Below are 26,860 nucleotides of genomic sequence, written 5' to 3'. Positions count from 1 at the left end.
ATATATCCAATATGTGATTATCTAACATAGATTGGCATCTATTATGTGCCAGGCACTGTGCTAAACATTTAATATGTTTTCTCTTTTATTCATTCATCCAATAACTGTTTATTGAGAGTTTATTATAATCCAGGAATGGGATTAACCCCTAAGGATACAACAAAAAGCAAACCAAATAGAGCACTTTCCTCATGGAGTGTACTTTTCAGGTGGGTAGAGACAGTGATAAGAAAAAAATACCAAGATGATTGCAGATAATGATGGTACCTGGAAGGAAAATAATTAAAGAGAGAAAAGTGCCTCGAGAAGGGAATGTCCACATTAGAGAGCATGATCAGGGGAGATGTTCTGGGGTGGTGACGTCCAAGCTGAGGCCTGAAGAACATGAAGGATATGGCCATGGAAGGTCCTAGACAGAGAGAACAAGTGCAAAGGCCCTGAGGTAGGAAACAGCCTGCTTGCTAGATGAGCAGAAAAGACACCAGAGATAGAGTGGTCCACAGTGAGTCTAGAAAGCTAGGCAGCAGTCAGATGATGCAGAGCCTTGTTATTCATGGCAAGGAATTTTGATCTGTTTTAAAAACACATGAAAGCACTGAATGTTTTAAGCAGAGGTATGGCATGATCTGACTTGTACTCTTTAAAGATGATTCTGATTTCTGTGTGGGGAATGAACTTTAGAAAAGCAAGAGTGGAAGTAGGGAAACTGGCGAGGAGGCCATTACTGCCACCCAGGTCAGAGATGGCAGAGGCTTGGCCTAGGGAGGTGGCAGCGGGATGCAGAAAAGTGGGTTGATCTGAGACATGATGTAGTGGTGGCACTAAAAGAGCTCATGGAAAAATTAAATATGAAAAGTGACCTTAGGGGGCTGGCAAATTTATTGCCCATTTATTACCCTTTTATACAGATTTTTTTAAAAAACCCTGAAACTTAAGATGTTAAATTACTGTCAATTACATCCCAATAAAACAGAGGTTGAGGAGACTTACTGGCAAGAGCTAGAGAGTGGAAGCTCTGTGAATCACACCAGGTAAGCTGAACATGAAGCCCTTACCCACTGTGCTCCACTGCTTCACATACATCCCTGCTTCTTAGCCAGAATTTCTCTGAGTAATCTCAGGTTTTTCTCATCTTCTACTCCTAGTTCTTGATCTTTCTGTTTTCATCCAGGACTTCCATGTGCAGCTGTGTAAGCTGTGCACTGCACAACTAGGGGAGGGAGGAAACAGTCTATTGTGGAGGTTTTAAAGAAAGGTTTACAAATTCACTGCTACTCTTCTCTTAAAGTACTTAAGTCCCCCGCTCTTGGGTACGGGTGGGACTTAGCGATGCACTTATGATAGCAGAACACACAGAAGTGACAGGATGTCACTTCAAAGATTAGGTTAGAATAAGACTTTTACAGCTTCTATCTGAAGGATATTCCCTCTCTCTCTCTCTTTCTTTCTCTCTCTCTCCTCTTTACTCCCCCTCGCTCCTCCTACTCTCTCTTCTCTCCTCTCTCTCTATAGTCACTGGCTGTGGAAAAGCCAACTGCCACACCTAATGGCCCAGAACCAAGGCCTGCCAGCAATCATGTGAGTGAGCTTGGAAGGAGACTTTCTGAGGCCTGCCAACAGGCACCAAAAATGAGCCTAGAAGATCAAGCTTTAAGATGACTCCAGCCCCAATCAACAGCTTGAAAGCAACCACATGAGAGACTCAGATGTCTGACCCACAGAAACTGTGATAAAATAGTTATCTGTTGCTTTAAGCTGCTAAGTGGGGGGTGATTTGTTACACAGCAATGGATAACTAATACAACTGCAACTGAAGTTATACAGCATGGCAGCACTGTTCCCACCCTTCACTGCTTCTCTATTACCAGCTTTGGACTTTATTCCAGTTGAAATCTAATCATTTTCCCAGATAGAATCCTCAGCCTCTATCTACTGAATTCACATCCCTCATCCACAGGTGAAAAGGTGTTCCACCTCCATCCACCTCAGACTCAAGGGACTGGTCCTGGTTAGACCAGCACCTTTGCCTATATTAAACAATACTTTAATATTTCTGTATATTCCCCGGATAAGATACTGACTGTCAAACAGTGTTCAGAGGAATAATGGTATCAGAATCTCTAGGGAGATTTACATACATAGAGATTCCTGGGCCCCAACACTAGAGAGGCTGATTAGCTAGGTTTTGAGTCAGGTCCAGGAAGCAGTATTTTTAGAGTCCCCAGGTAATTTTGAGGCATGGCCAGGTTTCGTAAGCTCAGGCTTAGTGTTTGCCCCTGACTTGCTGTGGAAACAAGGCCCATTACTGGGACTAGACGCTAGGTTTCCTGAGTCCTCTTCGGGAAATCTCTCTCATACATACAACATAAAGTTTACATTTTTCATCTACACGTTTTCTTGAAGGCAATAACTGAATGTTATTTGCTGAATGTCAGCAAAGATGCAGCAATAAGTATATATTGAATTTACATGTAAGACACTTTGTACTTTCAGGAAACTGGGATCCAATGTGATGGAAGTTAGTACTGTGAACATATAAATGCATTTTCTGTGATCTCACTTTTGCAGTAACAAATTTAATTGGCATCTTCTCTGACTCTGTGGAGAATGTGAAGAGCATCTCAATAAATTAATAAATGACAGCTTCAGGATTATCAGCGATCGAGGCTGCAAAACCAATAGCTAAAGAATATACAGCAAAGCAAAAACAGAGCCATTTATTCTGTTAGAGTCAAATTCAGGGAAACAAGGCAGTCAGCAAAATGCCAGAGTCAAAGATGCTACTGGAGAGAGTTTCTGGTAGCAAAAAAGGAAACTGCAGTTTTCTAATTAACAGTGCAAAGAATACTGAAAATGACCTTAAAGGGGAGCTTAAAAGGTATTTTAATGAATTTTTGGCAGGGACTGCTGATGAGCCCTTTTTCATAAGTGAAGAGAAATGTCTTAAAATTAACCAAGGCTTATGATCATCATATTGGAATCATATTTCAGGGAAATAAAACCCTTCACTGGAAGCTAAGCAAAAGGCCCAGTAGGAATACTGATCAAGCTTGTATCTTATTCTAATAACTCTAAGAAGAGCCAGACTCCTGAAGTCTAATTATTATGGCATTGTCTCTTTTTAACCTTCTTTCTGAGAAACTGTCAGTGATCTTAAACACACACACACCCCACCAGACACAGACACGCACACCCCACTCATCACTCCATGTTTACCTATTCGTCTATCTCGATGTCTTTCCCTTCCCTTCCAATCATTCTTCAGAATCCTTCCTAATCACAGTTACATTAAACTACACCAGCATCTCTCATATTTTGTAAAGCCTTCACTTGCCCTAGACTTCTAGTTTAGCATAATCTGTGAAAATATCTCTGTAGATGGACAGAAACAGCCTACGTTCTAGAGTGCAACCCTATGCCCCCCAACAAACTGACCAACTCCCACAGTCACTTCAGAGCTTGAGACTAGGATCACCTGGTCACTTCTGCAGTGGCTCCTCCTTTGTGCTTATGGGAAGCACCTGTTTATCTTCAGCCCTCCTCCATCTGTTTTTTTTATGTTTTTATGTTTACTTTCCCTTCCCTGATTTCAGTACTGATATGGAATTCTGCCTATTATCATACTTGTCTTGTCCTTTTTAGGGAGAAAGGCAAAAGCAACTTGTGGGCTCAGAATTGATGTTTTTATTAAATAAAGAACAGACCTTTCACCCATTTCTCTGAAACTATAATACAGGTTTAGTTTCCTCCAGGACCAGTCAGTGGTTGGTCTGGAAAATCTATATGGATGTTCACAGTATCCCTGGGGAGGAGGTGGGTAGGTGGAGAAAAGATACTGTATTCTCAGTTTGGTGAAGGCAAAACTAGCTTTTGACTATATAAAAGTGTTCTGTCTTCTGGGGAAACTTTGACAGCAAAAATGAAAGTAGGAGGTTTTTTTTATTTTAGAGCTAGATAAGTAAGTTATGTAAATTATTTCAGAACAAAAATAAATGATTTTTTAAAAAATAAGTGATTTGTTATCAAGAAATGGGAAATAGTTTTAGACATTTCATCCACAGGGTAATCCATGAACCCTAGGCAAAAACCCTGTCTATCTCAACAGCTTTGCCAAGAGAGGAGTAAAAGAGTAAAGGAAATTCTCTCCCGCAGAGTCCCTGTGAATTCCGCCATCAGTCTGGGGTCTCGGTCTAGACTCTAGATTGGAGCACAGACGAAGTGGAAGGCAGAGACCATGTCAGCCCCGTGCAACTCAGAGTGTGGTCCTTGGAGCAGCACATCCTGGAAGCCAGTTAGAAATGCAGAATCACATGCCACACCCTGGAACTACTGAATCGTAATCTCCCTTTTTTAAAACACCTCTATTGTGCTATGATTCCTGTACAGTAAACTACACATACTTCAGATGTACAATTTGATGAATTTTGATAGATCTATACAGCAATGAAACCACCATCACAATCAAGATAACTAACATTTCCATCATTCCCCAAGAGGTGTAAATTTTGAATTTCCAATTTATTCCTTCCCACCTCTTTTACTCTCTGGTAACCATGAGTTTGTTCTCTATGTCTGTGAGTTTGTTTCTGTTTTTTAGATACATTCATTTCCGTCCTTCTTTTTTTTTTTTTAGATTCCACATATAAACAATATCATATTGTATTTTTCTTTCTCTTTCTGACTTACTTCACTAAGAATGACAGTCTCCAGGTGACTGGATAAAGAAGCTGTGGTATATTTATACAATGGAATACTACTCAGCCATAGAAAAGAATAAAATAATGCCATTTGCAGCAACATAGATGGACCTGGAGATTGTCATTTGAAGTGAAGTAAGTTAGAAAGAGAATGTAATCTCCCTTTTTAACAAGATCCTCAGGTAATTTGCATACCCCCTTAAAATTTAAGAGGCTCTGCCCTGGAGGACTCTTCTCTAAGCAGGCTCTGCAAGAAAGTGGGACAGCTGGATTGTTAACTTTGCCAGCTTCACATCCTCCTAGTTCCTCCTCTTCCTCACTTTCCTGGGCCAGAGGGGTAACAGCTTTCATGAAGGCAACTGCAGTGGAGCTGCAGAGCAAGGAGCTGAACCCCCAGTGTATTTCCCTGTCATTTGGGGAGTGTCCATTATCCCAATGTAATATCTACAATATAATAAGCTCAAATTACATTGAAAGCTATGTGGATTGGCAGCACTACTTGCTTACTTCTTCCAAATGACAAGGTCTGACCCAACAACCTGCCTTAAGAAAGGTGAAAATCATTAGCCAGTGAAATTATAGAAGAAAAAATCACTGTGAGGTTGACAGAACTCTGGGCAAGGCTGTGACATATGCCAATTTGGTCCTAATTAGTGTCCAGTGCCACCTGCTATGAACTAACATGGAAGGTTTTAGCCCTGGCCAAAGTTCTCGACAATCTCCACTGCCTCTGGGAAGTGTGACTTTGCCACAAGGAAACACTAACCTCTCTCTGTGTCTGAAAATTCTGAATACAGAGCTGTGGGTCGCCTTCGGAGATGTTCAATTTTGTTCTACACTACTCAACTCTCTAGTGAACTATTCTGTACAAATCTACTTTAATTATGCATTAATTTCAATATTATTACATGCAGAACACAACCACTACTCATTAAAAATTAATCTGGAATCTATTGGTTTTATTTAGTATTCGTTATAAGGCAACATTCACTTTTTTTAAAAAGGCCTCCAGATAAATGTGTTGCTCTACATAACCAAGGAGTGATTTGCCAGAAACAGAAATATCTTAACAAGAATTCTGCCCACTTTTCCCTTCCCTCCTCTCTTTGGCAGCTTCATTCATAACCATCAATAATGAACCAGCAGAAGGAGGAACTGGCAAGGACTAAGTACAGCATTTGTGGGTCTTGAAGTTCTAGGATGTTGGAGTTGGACACCAAAATCCTACTCTCATTTTGCTACTGAAAGAAATGATGCTATGTCCTTGTCTTCAACTGCCCTGCTCTGGAGATCCTGCGGCAGGAATGCCATTGTTTAGATGCTGACAAGAAGCCCTGTGCTTTACTTCACATCCATTATGGTACTTCTCCATACAGACAGGTTCAGAGTAAAATAACAAGGCTTAAATTGCACCTGGTAAGAATCACATGGGATTGCAAAGATAAGTGAGTGAACACTTGAGCTGCTTTCTTCTAAATCTGAAGATAATAGCTGACATTTACAGAATCTTCACTATGTGCCAGGTGCTGAGCACGTATCTTATTTAATCCCACGGTGAGGACTGCAGGTACTTCTCACAGCGAATTTTGAGTGTTGTCCTAACACTTTAGAAGGATGTCTGTACATGTTCACAATTACTGAGTAGTCCTTTGACAAAGAAACAAACCTTAACCCTGAATTCATGATGCCAAATGATTTACAGAGAAGATTCATTCTTGCAGTGTAGTTGTTGTCTCTTCTGACAGTATCAAATCAACATTTCAAAAATAAGTAATACATTCTGGCTTGAGCATTATTTTCTTAATGTAGAAACTAATGCTACTCTTTAGGTTGTTTCATGAAAATGCAGGTTTCCAATTAGAACTGACTGTTTTGTGGCTGCTTCTCAGTGAGCTACACCTGAACAGATCCCCACCCCACCTTTTCTTTTGACTTTCTCACCACCTCTAGTTAACAAGCAAGCAGAAGTAAAAAAATGGGCCAGGCCAGTGTATTAGTTAGCCTACCAATGCAAGTACATAAAAATAACTTCAACTAACATAAGTAAAAGATAAAATACATGGTGGAGGGGAAGGGGTCTGATACAGGGGTATTACAAGAAACCAAAGGCAAGAAGCATCCAGGCTTGAGGAAGTGATGGGAAGAGGAATGAGAAGTTCATTCAGAAGGTCAGGGCCCCTTCGTTGTTCTTCAGCAGTGACACTTTCTGTTCTCTTTGCAGAATAGCTTTCTCTGCTTCTCCACCACATGCCAGAAAACAGCCACCCACAGCTCCCAAGTCTAAATGTCACATGCCGGCCAAGTAGGAAACTATGCTTTCTCCCTCCTTCTTAGAATTAATTTCAAATTCTTGAGATAAATCATCTGAAAGGCCCACCTGGAGCCAGATGTCCACCTCTGGGCTACTCAACTGTGTCTGCGAGGTGGAGTCAAATAGGAGAAAATGGCTATAGGACCCATCAATGCAGGTTGGAAGGCAGATGCCAAAGAAGAAGGAGTGATTGAAATGAGAAGGTGCCCTAAAGGATGTTAAAGCTGGTCCGGGTTCTGCAGAGAAGCCATATCAATAGGATATTGATTCCAGGTGATGATTGGTTGATAGATTGATTGATAGGCAGATAGATAGATAGATAGATAGATAGATAGATAGATAGATAGATAGATAGATAGATAGATAGATAGCTGGCTGTATGTTATAAGGAACTGGCTCGCACAATTATGGAGGCTGAGAAGTCTCAGGACCTATAGTCACCATGCTGGAGGCTCAGAAGAGCCAATGCCGTAGTTCCAGTCTGAAGGCCTGAGAACAAGGAGAACTAATGTACATTCCTGTTCGAGGGCAGGAGACCAATGTCCACCTCAACAGTCAGGAGGTAAAGTTCCCTCTTATCCAACTTCCTTATTCTATTCGATTGGATGAGGCACACCAACATTAGGGAAGGCAATCTGTTCTACTCAGTCTACCAATTTAGATGTTAGTCTCTCCAGAAACACCCTCATAGACTCACTCAGAACACTGTTTGGCCAAATGTTTGGGCACCCCGTGGCCCAGCCAAGGTGACAAATAAAATTAATCATTACAGATGTCTCCACCACAAATAACACAGTGTCTTCTTGAATCTGATCATATAGACATAATCAGAATGTTCATCTAATGATATTTTAACTTCTTATGACAATATAGATGAATTATGTCAACAATAAAATATTGCTATCTATTTGGAAGGAAAGTAGAATGCCAAATAGGCGCCTTGACCCCAAACTGTCTCTACAATCCAACTGATTACAGATTTCTCTCAAAAAAGACATTAGCACAAGTAACCCCACCCCATTTTCCTCACCAAAAATGATGATGTAATGACAAGAAAATTCTTGATTCAGATCCTTTCAGATTTATCTTAAGATTTAAGACTTTTTATTTCATAGTATTCTTCTTTCTTAAAGACACATGCATTCCCTGATTCCAAATCCAAACTAATAGAAGTTAACTTAAGACTTAACACAGTTGTGATGACTTTTTTCAGAATTAAGCTTAAGCAGAAGCTAATAAAAACACATTTTAATTCACTAATATAAAGATAACTTATAGTTTGTGGCTTGCATTATTAAGCAAGTTTGGAGGGTTAAACACTCATGTTCTAAATGACAGAATAAAAGTTACTCTCATCCATCTCCTTGTTGCAGAAAGAACGTGTGTTAAGAAGAAATACAATTTTGCAATATTTATGCTTTTAAATAATTTATAATCATTTATTCACTGAATACTTAAATACCTACTATGTGGCAGAATTAGCCCTAAATGTAAGAGATTTACTTCAAATGCAAAATGCACGCTTTTTTATTCTTGAATTATTTGGCTCTATTAAACATTACTGCTATTTAAAGACTTGTCTTGAAAACAAGCCAATACTATTATTTTCAGCATATACCAATCTTCTAAATATTGAGCACTTACATACTCAGAACTCTGAGAAAATCAGGTTATGTCTTATCCATTTCCCACATTCAGAAAAAAAAGGAAAGAGAACGAGAGCAATAGAGAGGAGAGAATATGATAAAGCAAATGGTGTAAAATATAAACAACTGGCATAACTGAAGTAGAGAATCTAGAGGCGTTCTTTATACTGTTCTTGTGATTCTTCCAGGTATATTTAAAATTATATAAATATGAAAAGTTACCCCATATGGAAAAATTTAAAATAGGACCACCACATAATCCAGCAATCCCACTCCTGGGTATATATCCAAAGGAAATGAAATCACTATCTCAAAGAAATATCTGTATTCCCATATTCTCTGCAACATTATTTACTGTGGCCAAGGCATGGAAACAACTGAAGTGTCCCGTGATGGGTGAATGGATAAAGAAAACCTCTCTCTCTCTCTCTCTATGTGTGTCACACACACACACACACACACACACACACACACACACACACACAGAGGAATATTATGCAGCCATTACAAACAAGGAAATTCTGCCATTTACAACAATATGGATGGACCTTAAGGTCATTATACGAAGTGAAATAAGTCAGACAGCTAAAGATAAATACTATAAGATCTCATTATACACGCTGAATCTAAAAAATCAAATCATAGAAGAGATTCATGGTTGCCATGGTTGCCAAAGGTCAGGGGTTGCCAGGGGTTGGGGAGGCAAGAGATATGTAGAAAGGTAATCGAAAAGTACAAACCTCCATTTATAAAATAAAAGAGTCCTGTGGATTTAATGTACAGCCTGCTGACTATTGTTAACAATACTATGTATCTGAAAGTTGCTAAAACAGTAAATCTTAAAAGTTCTCATCACAAGGAGAAACTATAATTATTCATTTTTAATACATGCATATATCAAGCCATCATGTTGTATACCTTAAACTAATACAATGTTATATGTCAGTTATATCTCAGTAAAACTGCGAGAAAGAGTTGATAAAGTTGTTAAGTTGATAAACGGCCACAGTCAGTTTATGTAAATGTAAGGTAGGCCGTCGGCAGGAGAATGCTTGAACGGTTTACTGCAATCATGGAAATCACTTGTATTGAATCTAACTTTCACCTTTCCCTGCAGTGAGAAACGTACCATAGGGACTGTCCGCCTGCCTGGAGCCATGGTCCTCCGGGAAGCTCCGACTCACTTACACCTTCAGAAAGTCACAGATAAGCTCTCAAGCAGCGACTGGCCAGCTCCATCTGACTCAGTCTCATCTTTGGGTCTCCAGGAGGCAGTAATAAATCTATCACTGAGGAAGACAACAAGGAGGATGAAAACGGCATTCAAACTGAAAGTTATTCAAATTAAACTAAGCTGATGAACAACAAAAAAGGAAGGGTAACAATTTTTCCACTTTATTATACAGAGGGTGGGAGGATTAATTAGCTTATTTTTATAAAGCACTTTAAAGACAAATTGTGCTGTTAACTTGCCAAAACTCATTCTTATTGTGCTTGTTTGCTGTGTCCTACATAAATATTTAACAGTTTCCCTGGGAAAGTAACTCTTGTTTAATCTATCATCCTTTTCTTATTAGTAGATAGTATACAACAGCCAATTTTTCCCTTGAATATATTATTTTTAAAAATGCCTCCAAGATAGCTTCCTATCAACCAAGGAATAATCCACAAATGAATCACTATTTTGATCTCTCTAAACAATGAGAATCACATAATATGGCTGAACTTATATATTGGAGTTCTTTCAATGTAAAATAGGGGTTAATTTTCCTCTGCACCACTGTGGTCATAATCAAATTGGTTCTTGCCAAGGTAAGCTTTTTAATAAAGAAGAAACAATACAGGTTCTGATTTATTCAGCTATTTGAAAGCCATTACTGACCACAAAACATGCCTTATTTCTGGAAACAAGGGTTTCACAAATTAAGGGAAGACTCCTGATGTCACCCAAAGTGGTAATTTTCAACTAGCATGTTTCATGTCCTACAAATCAATCTACTTGTTGAGAAGGGAGAGGAAGGAGGAAGGAGTACCAAAACCCCTTTTTACTGGATTTTTAACTCTTGAGTGAGATCAGCGCAGGCCCCAGGCTTTAGCCAGGGTGCTCAGCTGTGCTGCGTGCAGGATCCCTGGCTGGCTTGCTTCTTGCTCTGCGTGTCCCTGGACCTCTTTATGTGGCCTTGGCAGAGGTGCATCCGGGCCTCCCACTGCAGCAAGAGCAGACCCCTCAGCATATGCAGCACCGGGCACTGGAAGGCATCAGGGCAGAGAGCCAGCAGATAATCCCTGGCAAGTAACGTTGGCAGGAAAAGAGCAGGATGTGAGCAACGGGGTGATGATTAGGAGAAATATCGGGTACACAGTGACCCTTCCCAGGCTGCAGGGTTACAGTGTGCCTGTCACACTTACCAGTGAACACGGGAACAGAGAAGTGGCATAGTCTTAATATTTTCACTTGTCACCAGGAAAACTCTGTGTCCCTAATACACGAAATCTAAGTCCAACCAGTTCAGCACCACTGACCCAAGGAACAGAGTAAATTCAAGAACCGAGTAAATTCAAGAACCCTAGATAATTTCCTTCCCAGATGAAGCCTTCATGATCTGGCAAGATCTGCCTCCATGAGCAGAAAGGTCCTAACTGGGAGGCCAGGCTGCAAACATGGAAATGAAGATGGCTCCCCTTTGCCCCTAGCACAGTCTCTACTGACTCAATCAAACCAGAAAATCTGACCCAACTTTTCCCTGGAAAATTTCTCGCAGCCACAGGTGGCAGAATCAAGACTATTATCCCTGCTTCCCCCTGGGTGACCTTGGTCTTGAGCTCATCCTTGGAGAAGCAGGGCTCTTTGGGCAGGTTGAAGACCCAATTCTGTGCCCTTTAAAGGGTCAAGTTCCCTCAAAGGGATGTAGTGTTCATAGGGTAAGCCTGTAGCTTGCAGACAAAGCTGAATTAGAATCTAGGCTTGGGAGCTGTGTGAACTTCAACAAGTTAATCAGCATTTCTGAGGCTCAGTTTACTCACTATCAAAATGAAGAAATAATATTTTAATGATTAAGTGCCAGCTATTACCATCTTTTCATTCTAAAGTGCAGTCAATTATATTTTAATGTAGACAATAAGTTTAATGTATATGAAAAGGAATACAGATCTATTCATACGATTATGTCCATCTCTCTATCCTTAAGTACCATAAAGAAAATTTAAGTGATGTGTTCTTTAATTGAGAATCTAAAGATGTTTCGAATTCATTTGTGGCCATTTTCAGTTACATACTTTCCATTTTTTTAAAACCTGTGCTCATGAGTTGTTGTCCCATTTCAGGTTTGACAATGAAATTCCTGAGCATTCAAAGCTGCTGTCGATGGTTATTCAGGTTATGCACTGACAGCACTGAAAATGTCATTCACGCGGTCTGTGAGGGTGTGTCTAAAAACACCACATTTCCTTAAATGAATCATGTATTGCTGCAAACAAACCTGCTCTTCATGAAAGCTACCAGACCCTGGTATAGATAGATGCTCAGGTCCTGTGGCATCAATGTCTGTATGATGCATAACTTGACTGAACTAACCTCTCTTCATGTTGAAAATTTTGATTTATTCAAGAATATAAGGCTGGCTGATACTTTAATGAAACAATTGTTTGCAATCACAAATAGAATTATCTTACATTGCTGGAAAGGGACAACAAGGAAGATGCATGGACTTTAGTATGGTTTTAGAGACACACATGTTCTGTTGGATGTTCTATTGTTGAGTGACCAACAAATAGTCCAAAGAAATTTTAAAATCCCATCTTGGCTTTCTAAATTATATATACCATTATTCAAAGTTCAATGTGCCTGGGAGAAATACTTTCTACACAGTAATATTAGACTGCTATTCTTACGAAGCTATTTTTAATATAACACATTTAACTAATCATGAAATATTATATACTCGTTGCAAACAATTCTGGAGTGAACGAACAGCAAGCATAATAAAAAAAGACCGTTAAAATCACACACACTGTTTCCACCTCTTTAAACACTTCACTGTATTTGTTCTCATCTTTCTTCAAATAGTATGTATACTTGTGTATATGAAACATTTCTATAAATTCAAAATTATCCAATTATATATGTAGTTTTAATTTTAATATCATTAATATCCTATTAAATATCTTCAAAAATATCACTTTTAATACTTGCATGTTATCATGTATTAGATGTTTTGGTTTCTTTCAATTTTTAACTATTATAAATAATGTGATAAATGTCTTATGTCAAAGATCACAAATCTTTGATCAAATATCTGATGCTTTTTCATGGGATAAACTCCTACAGGTTTTGAGGAACCTGTTAAGGACTTTGTCACACATTATCAGGTTCCCTCCATAAAGTTTATGCCTATAGCCATTCCCGTCAGAAGAATAAAAAAGCATTCATTTTCTCACATACTTGCCAATATTCGATTTACAAAAATATTTCTATCAATAAATTAAATATCTTGAAGAGATATCTATACTCCCATGTTTATTATAGCATTATTCACAACAGCCAAGATATAGAAACAACCTAAATGTCCTTCAATGAATGAATGTATAGAGAAAATATGATAAATATATAACACATGCATAGAAATATTAATCAGCCATTAAAAATATACATACAAATCCACCCAAAAGCAGTACACTACACATTCTTCTCAAGTGCACATGGAATATTCTCCCGAATACATCACATGCTAGGACACACACAAAAAAACCCTTGATAAATTTAAGTAAATTGAAATCATATTAAGCATCTTTTCCAACCACAAGACTATGAAAGTAGAAATCAACCACAAGAAAAAAAAATGCAAAAAACAGAAACACATGGAGACTAAACAATATGCTACTAAACAACCAATGGATCACTGAAAAACTCAAAGAGGAAATCAGAAAAATACCTAGAGACCACAGAAAATGAAAATACAATGATCCAAAATCTATGGGACTCAGCAAAAGCAGTTTTAACAGGGAAATTTTAGCAATACAAACTCACCTCCAAATGAAGAAAAACCTCAAATAAACAACTTAATCTCACACCTAAAGGAACTAGAAAAATAATTTTTAAAAAAAAAGTTAATTGAAGGAAAGAAATCATAATAATCAAAGTAGAAATAAATGAAACAGAGACCAAAAAAAAAAAAAAAAAAGAAAGAAAGAAAAAGAAAACATAATGAAACTAAGAGCTGGTTCTTTGAAAAGATAAATAAAAGAGATAAGCCTTTAGCCAGACTCATCAAGAAAAAAAGAGAGAGGGCCCAAATCAATAAAAATCAAAGTGAAAAAGAAGTTAAATCAATACCACAGAAATACAAAGACTCATAAGAGATGACCACAAACAACTATATTCCAATAAATGGACAACCTAGAAGAAATGGGCAAATTTCTATAAGCATACAATCTCCAGACTAAACTAGGAAAACACAGAAAATATGAACTGACCAATTACCAGTAATGGAACTGAATGAGTAATTAAAAACTCCCAACAAACAAAAATCCAGGACCATCACAGAATTCACAGGTGAATTCTACCAAACATTTAGAGAAAAGTTAACACCTATCCTTCTCAAAATATTCCAAAAAATTGCAGAGGAAGAAATGTTTCTGAACTCATTCTAAAAGGCCAGCATCAGGGGGAGGGCATAGCTAAGTGGTAGAGCACATGCTTAGCATGCATGAGATCCTGGGTTCAATTCCCAGTACCTCCATTAAAATAAATATATAAACAAACAAACAAACAAACCTAATTACTTCCCCCACCAAAAAGTTTTTTTTGTAAAAGACCAGCATCACTCTGATGTCAAAATCAGACAAAGATATCACAAAAAAGAAAATTACAGACCAATATCACTGATGAGCAGAGATGCAAAAATCCTCAACAAAATATTAACAAATTGAATCCAACAATACACTGAAAGGATCATACACCATGATCAAGTGGGATTTATCCCAGGGACATAAGGATGATTCAATATCCACAAATGAATCAGTGTGGTAAAACCACATTAACAAATTGAAGAATAAAACCACATAATCACCTCAATAGATACAGAAAAGGCTTTTGGCAAAATTCAACATTCATTTGTGATAAAAACTCTCAACAAAGTAGGTACAGAAGGAACATACCTCAATATGATAAAGGCCATATATGATAAGCCCACAGCTAACATCACATTCAATGGTGAAAAGCTGAAAGTATTTCCTCTAAGATCAGGAACAAGACAAGGATGCCCACTCTTTTCACTTTCATTCAACATAGTATTGGAAATCCAGCCCCACCAATCAGACAAGACAAAGAAATAAATCTATATTGGAAAGGAAAAATAAAACTGTAACTGTTTGCAGATGACATGATACCATACATGGAAAATCCTAAAGTCACCACCAGAAAACTACTAGAGCTCATCAATATATTCAGTAAAGTTGCAGGATACAAAATTAATATACAGAAATCTGTTGCATTTCTATACACTAACAATGAATTATCCGAAAGACAAATTAAGGAGATATTTACCATCGCATCAAAAAGAATAAAATACCTCGGAATAAACCCACCTAAGAAGGTAAAAGACATGTATTTGGAACTACAACACTGATAAAAGAAATTACAGATGACATGAACAGATGGAAAGATATATCGTGTTCCTGGATTCGAAGACTATTGTTAAAATGATCATACCACTCAAGGCAATCTACAGATTCAATGCAATCCCTATCAAAATACCTATGACATTTTTTACAGAATTAGAAATTTTTTTTTTAATTTCTATGGAAACACAAAAGATCCTGAATAGCCAAAACCATCCTGAGAAAGAAGAGGAGAGCTGGAGGTATCATGCTTCCTGACTTCAAACTATACTACAAAGTATTCAAAACAGTACACTACTAGCACATAAACAGACACACAGATCAATGGAACAGAATGGAGAGCCCAGAACTAAACTCATTCAGTTACAGTCAATTAATCTATGACAAAGAAGGCAAAAATACACAATGGAGAAAAGACAGTCTCCTGAATAAATGGTGCTGGGAAAACTGAACAGCTACGTGTAAAAGAAAAAAGTTAGAACAATTTTTTACATCATATATAAAGTAAACTCAAAATGGATTCCAGAACAGAAACCATAAAACTCCTATATGAAAACATAGAATACTCTTTGACATAAACTATAGCAATACTTTTTTGATTTGTCTGCTAAGGCAAAAGAAACAAAAGCAAAAATAAACAAATGGAACCTAAATTTAAAAGCCTTCGTACAGCAAAGGAAACCATCAACAAAACAAAAGGACAATCTACTGAATGGAGAAGATATCTGCATATGACATGACTAATAAGAGGTTAATACCCAAAATATATAAACAGTGCATACAACTCAATATCAAGAAAGCAAATAATCTGATTAAAAAATGCGCAGAAGACCTAAATAGACATTTTTCCAAAGAAGACATACAGATAGCCAACAGGCACATAAAAAGATGTTCAACATCACTAATTATTAGAGAAATGTAAAATAAAATCACAATGAGGTATCACCTCAAACCTGTCAGAATGGCTATCACCTACACTGGAATTTGACACAACATTGTAAAATGATTATAAATCAATAAAAAATGTTAAAAAAAAAAAAAAAAGAATGGCTATCACCAAAAAGACCACAAACAAATGTTCATGAGGATGTAGTTAAAAGAGATCCCTTGTATGCTGTTGGTGGGAATGTAAATTGGTGCAGCCACTATGGAAAACAGTATGGAAAGTCCTAAAAAAAAAAAAACTAAACTAAAAATAGAACTACCATATGACCCAGCAATCCACTCCTGGGTATATATCTGAAGAGAACAAAAACACTAATTTGAAAAGATACATGGACCCCAATTTTCATAGAATCATTATTTTCAATAGCCAAGACATGGAAACAACATAAATGTCCATCAACAGATGAATGGACAAAGAAGATCTAGTGTATATACACAATGAAATATTACTCAGCCACAAAAAGAATGAAGCTTTGCCATTTGCAACCACATGAATGGACCTGGATGGCATTATGCTTGGTGAAATAAGTGAGACAGAGAAAGACAAAAACAGATTGTTATCACTTATATGTGGAATCTAAAAAAATAAACTAGTGAATATAACAAAAAAACAAACAAAAAAAAAACATTTAGACACACACACACACAATGGAATATTATTCAGCCACAAGAAAAAGGAAATCCTTTTCAGAGTCATCCTTTAAACAGTTAGAAGGACTTGCTGAACATTTTTTGGTAAATGGTACTACCATTTTTGTAAGTCTTCTAAAACCAAGAAAAAGATAAGTAACGTGGAAATAATGCAGGCAAATTAATATCTGAAATTTCAATGCACCTCAGGAATACAAATACAAAATTTCAGTGTAAGTTGACGAAAGGCATGAAGTTACAATCAGCAAGCCTCTCAAGTAGAGAGCAGCAAATGTAGCCAAAAACGTTCAAAGAAAACAGAGCGGAACTAAATTGAATAGAAAGGAATTTAAAACAATGCCAAAATGCAAAATTAACCTTTCTTGTTCTCTCATTTTGCAGTTAATTTACCCTATTATAATCCTTTGACCTATCATTTACCACCAATTTTACTGTCAGCATTTTAGCTGTTCTGTTAATATGCCCTCAGTTGAAGATATATGAACCTCAGACATAGATGACCTTCTGAACAAAGAGAAAGAACTCATTGTACCCAAAGCAATGCATGCTTGCCACACTCTGCAATTCCTCCCAGCATCTGGAAGTACTTGTGTGTGATTGATCCTGCTCTGGGCCATTGTTCAAGCAACAAATTGCAAAATGTAAATGCTAAGGGATATTTAATGAGACTCTAAGAGGATACATCTTTGCTTTAAATTCCAACATTCTGTGATTTTGGCAAATCACTTAGTGGTTTTTTAAGCCTATAAAATGTGTATCACCAAAATAATACTTACTCAAGAGTTGTGAAAATTAAATGAGATAATGCATGTTAAAAAGTCTTAGTATATAGTACAATATTATCACTGTTGTTACATTGTACATTTGTACATCATTGTAGTACAAAATAATCATTGTTGTTATGACAATTTGCTTATTATGCTTACAAAACAATTTCTAGTCTTCTTATATGTCACAGCAACTACTTGTTGAAATATCCAGGGAAATACAATCATTCAAGATCTTGCTTTGCCCAAATACAAACCTCGAAAAGTATAATTCTCTCCTCACATGCAGTTAGATTCTAATAGCATGTGATATTCGAACCCTACCTAATATTAACCTCAATAAGGTTCATGAAGTGCAAATGAAAATGCAGATTTCCAGGCTTCAGAAACATTTATTTTCAAATGTATTACTCGGGAATGATTTTTTGCTCTGAATTTAAAATTTAAAAAAAAAAAATGTGTCAAAAACCACAGACATCAGGCCATCTCAGAGGGGCAGGTACAGTCTGCTCAGACCCACTCTGACACTGCCTTCCCTCCAGGACAGTGGAGTAGGACAGCCTGTGCCAGAAGGATGAGGACCTCTGGCTACAGACTCTGTCTTGGGTGATGGCTTTCCTAGGTAGACGATATTGATATCTAGGCAAGTAACAGAGAGCTCTGTTTTAATCATAAAGATAATGACATCCTGCCTGGCTCCTCTCTGCAGATTGCCGTCATGTGGAAGGCAGCAGGATGTCTGAGATTCGAGACCACTAGGATGAGGGAGGTAAAGAGGGATCCTGCCTACAGCACCAAGTTGTTGAATCAAAGTTTACAGAAAGCCTTACAGGATCCTATGCCAAAGAAGGCATAAGCTTCTCATTGAGACATTAGTGAAATCTGTCTCAGTGTTTTTGAGGAATGATCAAAACACAATGTGTCTGGGAAATAAAATTCCCAAACCAAGGCTCTATGTACTTCATTCTTCACTGTTTTTGTCTATCTAGATTCTCACCCGGAGAGACGGGGAGGACCAAAAACAGAGAAAGTGCGCCTCTAACTGCAGGTTGCTGTGCTTATGGAAGTCGGAAAGCCTGAGTCATTACTGGAAAGATAATCTGCATCTCCTTCACATCAGCACAGTTCCACGTGGGCAGCTTTCTTTCTAAGTCAGTCTTGGCAAATGAATTTAACCCGAAGAAATGCATTCGCTTACTATTCTCTTGGACAAACAGATTGTTGGTGTGCTTTGGCACTCTGAAATAGTAACCTTCATTATTTTCTCTGTTTGTTATCCACAAACTTTGACATCTTCCCATCAGTAGCATTATACATGCAATTCATCAAAGCTTCAGTTCCAACATAAGCTCTTCGAACACACCTCGCTTGTGAAGTATCCTTGCTGGCTTTCTTCTGTTATATCCCTTCAAGTTAACTTCCAGCTGACAGACCAAGATTTTTTTTTTCTCTTTTCTGTAACCATTAATCTTCACTGAAAAGCTGTTCAAATGCCTTCCAACAGCTTCAGGGGCAAAGCCTCCTGCTGGTACTAGTAACTCCCATAAATATTATTGGGATTGTACGTGTACATCAGGGAGAAATTTTTAACCCCAGAGAACATGAAAGGAACACCAGCAGTCTCATTCTGAGTGAGGATGTGTCATGCACTGGAGCACAGGTGAGAAGGCAGGCAGGAAATTAGTTAGCAATTGAAAGGCCAAACAGGTGTTCCACAAAGGCTCTGCTTCCAGGGAGCAGTAACAATGTCACACTTTATTATATACTATTGTTCCTTATTATTACATCTTATCTCCCCTGGTAAATGATAAGCTCCCTGCAAGAAGCATCTTTGTCGTATTCATGAAGTGTTTGGCAGATGGGCATTCAGAAGATGTTTGTTGACTAAAGAAATGGATGAGTGGATAAATGGGTGGACAGCCAGGTAGCTGGGTGAATAGCTTGTGAAATAAAGCTTATATTATTCACATGTCAAAAAAGTCACTGATAAGAACATACTCCCCAATATCAAGATGAATAAAATATTCTTTTAAAGGTCTTTTTTAAAAGAACTGTCACATTATTTGTGTGTGTATCTGTTTATGCTTCAAAGCCACCCACAGAATTTTTGCAGCTGACTCTTCAGCAACCAAAAACACCACTGTAATTTTGTCTTTTTTAAATTTTATTTTTATTGAAGTGTAGTTGATTTACAATGTTAGTTTCAAATGCACAGCAGTGATTCATACATATACATACATATTTTTTTCAGATTCTTTTGCATTATACGTTATTACAAGAAACTGAATATAGTTTCCTGTGCTACACAGTAGGTCCTTACTGTTAATCCTGTTCATCTATTTTATATATAGTAATGTGTATATGTTAGTCCCAAACTCCTAATTTATTCTTCTCCCACCCTTTCTCCTTTGGTAACCATAGCTTATTTCCTATGTCCAAATACTACTGTATTTTGAAAAAATCTTGGTATTAGTTGTCTGGCCGTGTGCTGGAGACTTAGGGGCATTTTCTAAAGACATACTGCCTGTAGAAATTAGTGAGGGAAGATTATGATGGAAAAAAAGAAACATTCTTAACAAATTAGGACAAAAAGAACCTATAATATACTCCTTAAAAAGTTACACTTAAATTAATGCTCAGAGCATTTATTTAAGAGCTAAAGGAGGAATAAAGCTCTTGTGATGAAGAGTTTATGAATTTAGAGTTGTGGAATTAGGTTTACCAGGTTTAAGTGTTCTAGTGAGAATAAAATCCTAATGAAGAGATTGCCAGAGTGTTTCTACTATTATCTCAGTTTCACTCCCAACAAGCTGGCCAGCTAAGCATGCTGGTCTGTGATGGTTCTCTATAAACTCACTTAGGAATAAGCAACTCTGAGCACAACTGAAAACCCTATGAAAATCCAGCTTCTGCCCCAGGCAGAAGAAACTATTTGGCAGAGAATTTAAAATACTTTTGATTAACAAGTTAAAGTTTCTAATTTAAAAGGTAGAAGACATCCAAGATCAGAGGGGTAATTTCACCACAGAGATGCTGGAAATGAATAAAACAGCAACAGAGATAAAGAACACCTTCAACTGCTCATCAGTAGACTTATACTTGAAAGAAAAAACAGACTTGAAAAAAAGTCAACAACAATTACCCAAACAGAAATTCAACAAGAAAAAAGGAAAGAAAAATTTTTTTAAAAGAACATCCAAGAGATTCTGAACAATATTGCAGAGGATGAGAAAGAAAGAAAGGTCCAGAAGAATGTATTTGAAGAGATAAAGGACAAGAGTTTTCCAAATTAGTGATAGTTATGAAGCAAACAGATCCAAGTCCAGAGAACAGCAAGCATGATAAACATTTTTTAATTCTAGACCTATCATATTTGAACTGCTAAGAACAAAGGCAATGAGAAATTCTTGAAAACAGTCAGAGATAAAAGAAACATTACATACTGAGGAATAAAGACAAGAATTACAGAAAACTTCTTATCAGAAACATCCAAGCTAGAAGATAATATCATTTAAATGGTAAAAGAAAAACTGTCAACCCAGAATTCTTTATCCAACAAAAATATCTTTCAAAAATGAAGGAAAAACACCTTTCAGACAAAAACTAAGGAAATTTATTGCCAACAAATCTAACAAGAAATGTTAAACTTCTTCAAGCAGAAATAATGTATCAGACTGAAAACTGGATCTACCAAAAAAAAAAAAAAAAAAGAAAAGAAAGAAAAGAAAAGAAAAAAGAAAGAAAGAAAATGGAATAAATGAAGATAAAATTAAATTAAATTTTTCTTATTTTTCAATTACTCTAAAGCAAAAATTATAGTAATGTAGTAATGCATTCTATGTTAATAGCATTTGAAAACATAAAAAGTATGACAATAGCACAAGGATGGGAAGAAGGAATTGAGAATATACATGTGAAGGCCCTTTCAGCACACATAAAGCAGTATTATATCATTTCAAAATGCTGTTAGTTAAACATGCATATTATAAGCCCTAGGTTAACCACTAAAACAGATTTTAAGAGAAGTATAAATAATCAGTTGGTAGAGAAGATAAAATAGAAACATTGCAAAATGCTCTAGGGAGAAAAGTGAGGAGTAAAGAACAGATAGAAGAAATGGCAAACAGCTAGGAGAAAAAACAGTAAGTTTTAATCCAATCATACAAATAATAACATCAAATGTAAATTTAATTTTCAAAACAATTTTCAAATTGGATTTTAAAAAGCAAGATTCAAATATGTGCTATCAACAAGAAATCTACTTTACGCTTAAAGACGTATAGGTAAGAAGGAAAAGGATAGAGAAAGATGTACCATGCAAACATACAAATGAAAGCTGGAGGAACTATATTAATATCAAAGTAAGCCTCAGGAGAAAAAGCAATATTGGGGATAATTAGGGACACTACATAATGATAATAAAGTCGACACTCCAGGAAGGCATGTACCTAACAACAGAGCTTCAAATACATGAGCCAAAAACCAAAGGAGCTAAAAGAAAATCAACAAATCCGTAATTACAGATTAACATTTCAATATTGCCCTCAGTAATTGATAAAACAAGTAAACACAATATCATTAAAGATTACAGAAGAACTAAACAACACTATCAAACAGCTAAACTTGAATAACATACAGAACACTCCACTCAAAAGTAAAATTTAATTTCATGTCCCCATAGAACAGTCACCAAGAGAGGTTATATTCTGAGACATGAAACAAAGTTCAACAAATTTAGAATAGTAATCATATTATAATATCAGAATACTATATATATTATATATAATATAAATTTAATATAAAGTCTTATTTTTACCAAATGAGAGTGGAAATTTAGGTTCTCCACTCAGTCCTTGCTGACTAGGGTAGCAGGGGACCTGTGTTTTTCCATGATATTTGGTTGGAAAGCTTCTTAATGTCATAAAATTTTCTATCTTGCTAAGTAGCTTTTTTCCCACCTAGAGAGAGGAGGCTTTTCTTTGGGCTTTTAATCTGAAGCCATTGATCTTTTCCAGGGTGCAGGTTTCTCCAACACCCAAACTGGAATATATGGGAGCCAAAAAGGAATCTCAGGGAACTCACCACAGTCTCATTCCTTGGGTCCCAAGATCCCTAAATAGCCTTGTCTTTTTCTCTCCACCTTTCAGAGTCTTTTTTCTTATTTTTTCAGATTATACTATATTTTAAGTTTCTTATGTTTTAAAATTTTAAATATATCATATTTAAGTTTCCTATATTTTAAGACTATATTATATTATAAAATACTATATTATATTATAGGAATGGAGGTTAAAGAGACCTAAATGGAGGTAAATTTTCTAAACTTACTTGAACTACAAAAATTTTGACACCAATAGATTGTGAATAATTTCTGTATGCATAACTACAATCACTAAAAGAAAAAGATCGATACAAAAATGTCCACTCAAAAACACTATACCTGAATCAAAATGGAATCAAATTCAAAAATTCTACAATATGTTCACGTGACTCACAAAAAAGGCAGGCAGGGAAAGGAAAATAGAGAAATGAAAAACAGAAAGCAAATATCTAAATGGCAAGGTTAAGAACTAACATATTAAAAATTACATTAAATGTAAACAGTCTAAATATATAATTAAAAAGATTGAAAGAATGGATAAAAACAAAAATGACACAAGTCCTCTGCTATCTTAGAAAAATTCACTTCAATTATAACTAATTGAATATAAAATGATGGGAAAAGATATATCAAGTGTCTACATTAATAACAGAAAAAGTAGGCTTTAGAAAAAAGAAAATTACCTAGAACAAAGTGGAACATCACACAATGATAAAAGGGTAGATCCATCAAAGAGATAGAGCAATCCTAAACATGTATACACCAAAAAAAAACAGCTGCAAAATCAGTGTAACAAGAACTGAGAGAACTGAAAGGAAAAGTAGACAAATTCACAACTGTAACTGGAGACTTTAACACTCTTGTCTCAACAACTGACAGAACTACTAAACAGTAGTCTTCACAATCAGTAAGGACACAGAAGAATCTAACAGCCCCATCAGCTAACAGAATCTAACTGACGTGTGTAGAACACTACACATCTACAGCAGAATACACATTTTTTTTCAAGTAAATGAGGATACAAACATGCACTGAAGCATTTACTACATCCACTACACTTCTTTTAATTACCTTTTTCCAAAGAGAAAACATAATAAATACTTGTTAATTATAACCAGTGAAATAATATAATACAATGATAAATAAAGGTAAATGTAATCATGTCAGACCCACTCCTCTACAATTCCTATCCACATTGTTATTGTGGGCATGAGAGATCTGCAACCCACAGACTTACTGGCTGCCTCTCATACTGACAAATTCTCAGATTCTCTAAGCATCTTTTCCCTCATCTGTGTAAGAAGGGAAAGAATTACACCTACCTTACAGGCTGTCTTTTCTCTCTCTCAGGACCTGCACAGTCTCACAATTGCTTCTCTGTAAGTTTGTTCTTTTCTTCCCTCTGCAGACTAGACAAAAAAAAAAAAAAAAACAAAAACAAAAACAAAAAAACGAAATGGAAGGAAACTTCTCTACAAATATGGCAAAGTTTTAATGTTCTTATTACATAAATTTCAATTAAAAATGAATATGGCAATGAAAAACTTGACAAAGAACATTAATGTGCAGTTTAGAAAAAAAGGAAATTTAAAGGGTCAAAAAGGAATGAAAACCTCAATTTTATTCAAAAATTAACTAAGATAAAAACACAAATGGACAGAAAATACTCACCTTAATGACCAAAGAAATGAAAACTATGATTTTTCCTTAAGAATTGGTCAAAATAAAATGAAACCAGTATTATTGAGAATGCAGAATAATTTACTTTTGATTATACTAATGATAGTATAAATTGATAAAATTTTCTACAAGGAATTTGTCAGCATCTATTTCAAATTTTTAAAGTAGTAATCCCCCTTCTTGATGTTTATGGATCATTTGTATTTGTTTTAAGGAGTTATTATGCCACAGAAAACATCAGAGATTCACACAAAGACTCATAGAAGGTAGTTCTCATGTTTTAGCTATGGTCTAGTGAAAAACTAGAAACCTAAATTTACAACAAGGAGAGTGATACTGAAATGAACTGTGATCTGTGCATATGAGGTAAGCCCAGCCATTAAAATCATGTTTCCTAAAACTATTTAATCATATGAAAAAATGAATGCAATATAATGTTAGGAAAAAAGCCTTATACAAATCATATATTCAGTTTATATGTTAAAATATATAAGGAAAGACTTAAAAAATCAAAACTTTAGAGTGAATTACTTCTGGGAAGTGAGATTATATGTGATTTTTTTCCATCGTTCTTTATGTTTTTATGTCTCTTACAATTTTCTTATTTTTAAAAGTACTAATCTGTTCATCTCTTGGTATTTTCTACTAGACTAGGCTCCTTGTAGAGGGGTGACATTATCTTCACAGGGGTGCTCTCCCTAGAAACCAGCCCAGGACTGATACAAAATAGGAATTCCCAGATGTCAAATCAATAAAGCAATGCTTTTGTAACCAAAGAAATTGCAACTGATTTTATTCTCAAATTAGCTGTGATTTATTCAGGAAATAATTATTTTTATGTAAATGGCATTAACAATCCATTGAACCTAACTGATCATTTCTCAGTTATTTCTGGATTTTCATGCAAGTCAAAAATCATAAAGAAGACACTATTAACATGACATTATAATAAAATAAGGAGGTTATGTTTTTAAAATACTCTTATTTTCTATATTATGTCTCAATCCAAACAAAGTCTTTATGTGGCTTAAATAAGAACATACAATAATAGCGTTTACGTTTGTCCCATGCTTACTAAATGTCAAGGTTTCTTCTAAGTGCTTTAACCCTAGAAGTTATTTAATCTTCATAACAACCCTATTATCATCCCCATTTCACAAATGAAGAAACTGGGGCATCATGGTTAGGAAAATATACAAGATCACACAGCTGAGAATTAGATGAGTTAGGATTACACTCTGGCCCCAGAGCCCAAACCCTTGAGGCTACAGAACTGCCTCTGCCTGAATAGAGATTGGAGGCTGTCAGAATCAGCTGAACTGAAGCTGAAGCACACTGACCACAAGCTGAGGTGGACAGTGCTCCCATTTATAGCCCAGCCTTCTCTCAGGCCTTGACCTCTCCCCCTAGTTGTCACATTCCCTTCCCAAAGCAACACCTACATCCTCACGTTCTGTCTGCCCCCAACTCCACCAGCACTTACAAACTTGAAAGGACCTTCTCCAGTTGTTCACTCTAAAAGATACAATGACTGATGTGACACTGTTGCCTCTCCCAAGGAATCTGGAATTTTGACAAGAAATAGATTCTTAAAGCAAAAGACCAAATCTCTAACAGTGAGTGTTTCAAGGACTCGCAAGGCTGTGATGGAAACAATTGGATCGAGAGAATTTCTGTTGACACTAAATTTATAACCACAAAGGAGACAGTCTGGGCTTCTAAAAATAGTATGCATTTTGGAGTCTACAATTTTCTAGCTGTGTGAACATAGGAAATGTAGTTAATTGGGCCTGTTTTCTAATTTTTAAAGGAGGACACAAAACCTATCTACAGACATATGACAAGTTTCAGTGATAATGCATATAAATTAGCACCCACAGTCTCTGGTGTAGGGTTAACACTTTCCATAAATTGTTGGTATTGATATTTAGAATTCATTTTGGTATAGGTATTAATATTAGGGATATTAACACTGACATTAATTAACATTAATGAAAAAGTACTGAAGCCAGCATCAGATTTGAGCATCAGCTCAACACTGACTCTGTTGAGCAGACAATACCCATGGGCCCTGAACACCCTTGCACATCCTTTCTGAGTGTGCCAAGAACAGAAGGCCCTGGGAGCTCTTTATCTGGGCCACTTCTCAGGGCTGTTTTTGCAACAAGCAACTTTGAAGGATAAGGTAATGTCTCCACGCAGACGAAGAGCAGGTATGCTTAGCGCTCTCTATAAAAACAGTACGTTCCTCTTCTGTGACACAACCCGCTGCACAGGCAGCATCCAGCCAGGTCGATCTGTGTCATCCCATGGGACTCAGAGGGCATGAAGAAACAGATGTGATACCAACACTCTCATGCTGTTTGCTGCGTGGCCTTTACCTCTGACATGGGAGTCTTACTTCTGCTGTCAGCATCCAGAGAACATAAACAGGCTAGTTTGTC

General features: G+C 36.5%; 1 long non-coding RNA gene across 5 annotated transcripts in view; it reads right to left on the bottom strand.

Annotated features, from left to right (window-relative positions):
* LOC141577436 (uncharacterized) overlaps positions 1-26,860 on the bottom strand; it is a 686,006-nt gene that overhangs the window by 611,842 nt on the left and 47,304 nt on the right. For all 5 annotated transcript variants that reach the window (XR_012506310.1, XR_012506311.1, XR_012506308.1 and 2 more), the window contains exon 3: positions 24,059-24,145. This is a non-coding gene — a long non-coding RNA (uncharacterized LOC141577436). The remainder of the gene's footprint in view (positions 1-24,058; positions 24,146-26,860) is intronic.

The sequence above is a fragment of the Camelus bactrianus genome, chromosome 4 (assembly GCF_048773025.1).
Source record: "Camelus bactrianus isolate YW-2024 breed Bactrian camel chromosome 4, ASM4877302v1, whole genome shotgun sequence".
Taxonomy (NCBI): domain Eukaryota; kingdom Metazoa; phylum Chordata; class Mammalia; order Artiodactyla; family Camelidae; genus Camelus; species Camelus bactrianus.
The sequence above is the reverse complement of the archived record's forward strand: the minus strand, read 5'-3'. Positions and strand labels throughout refer to the sequence as shown.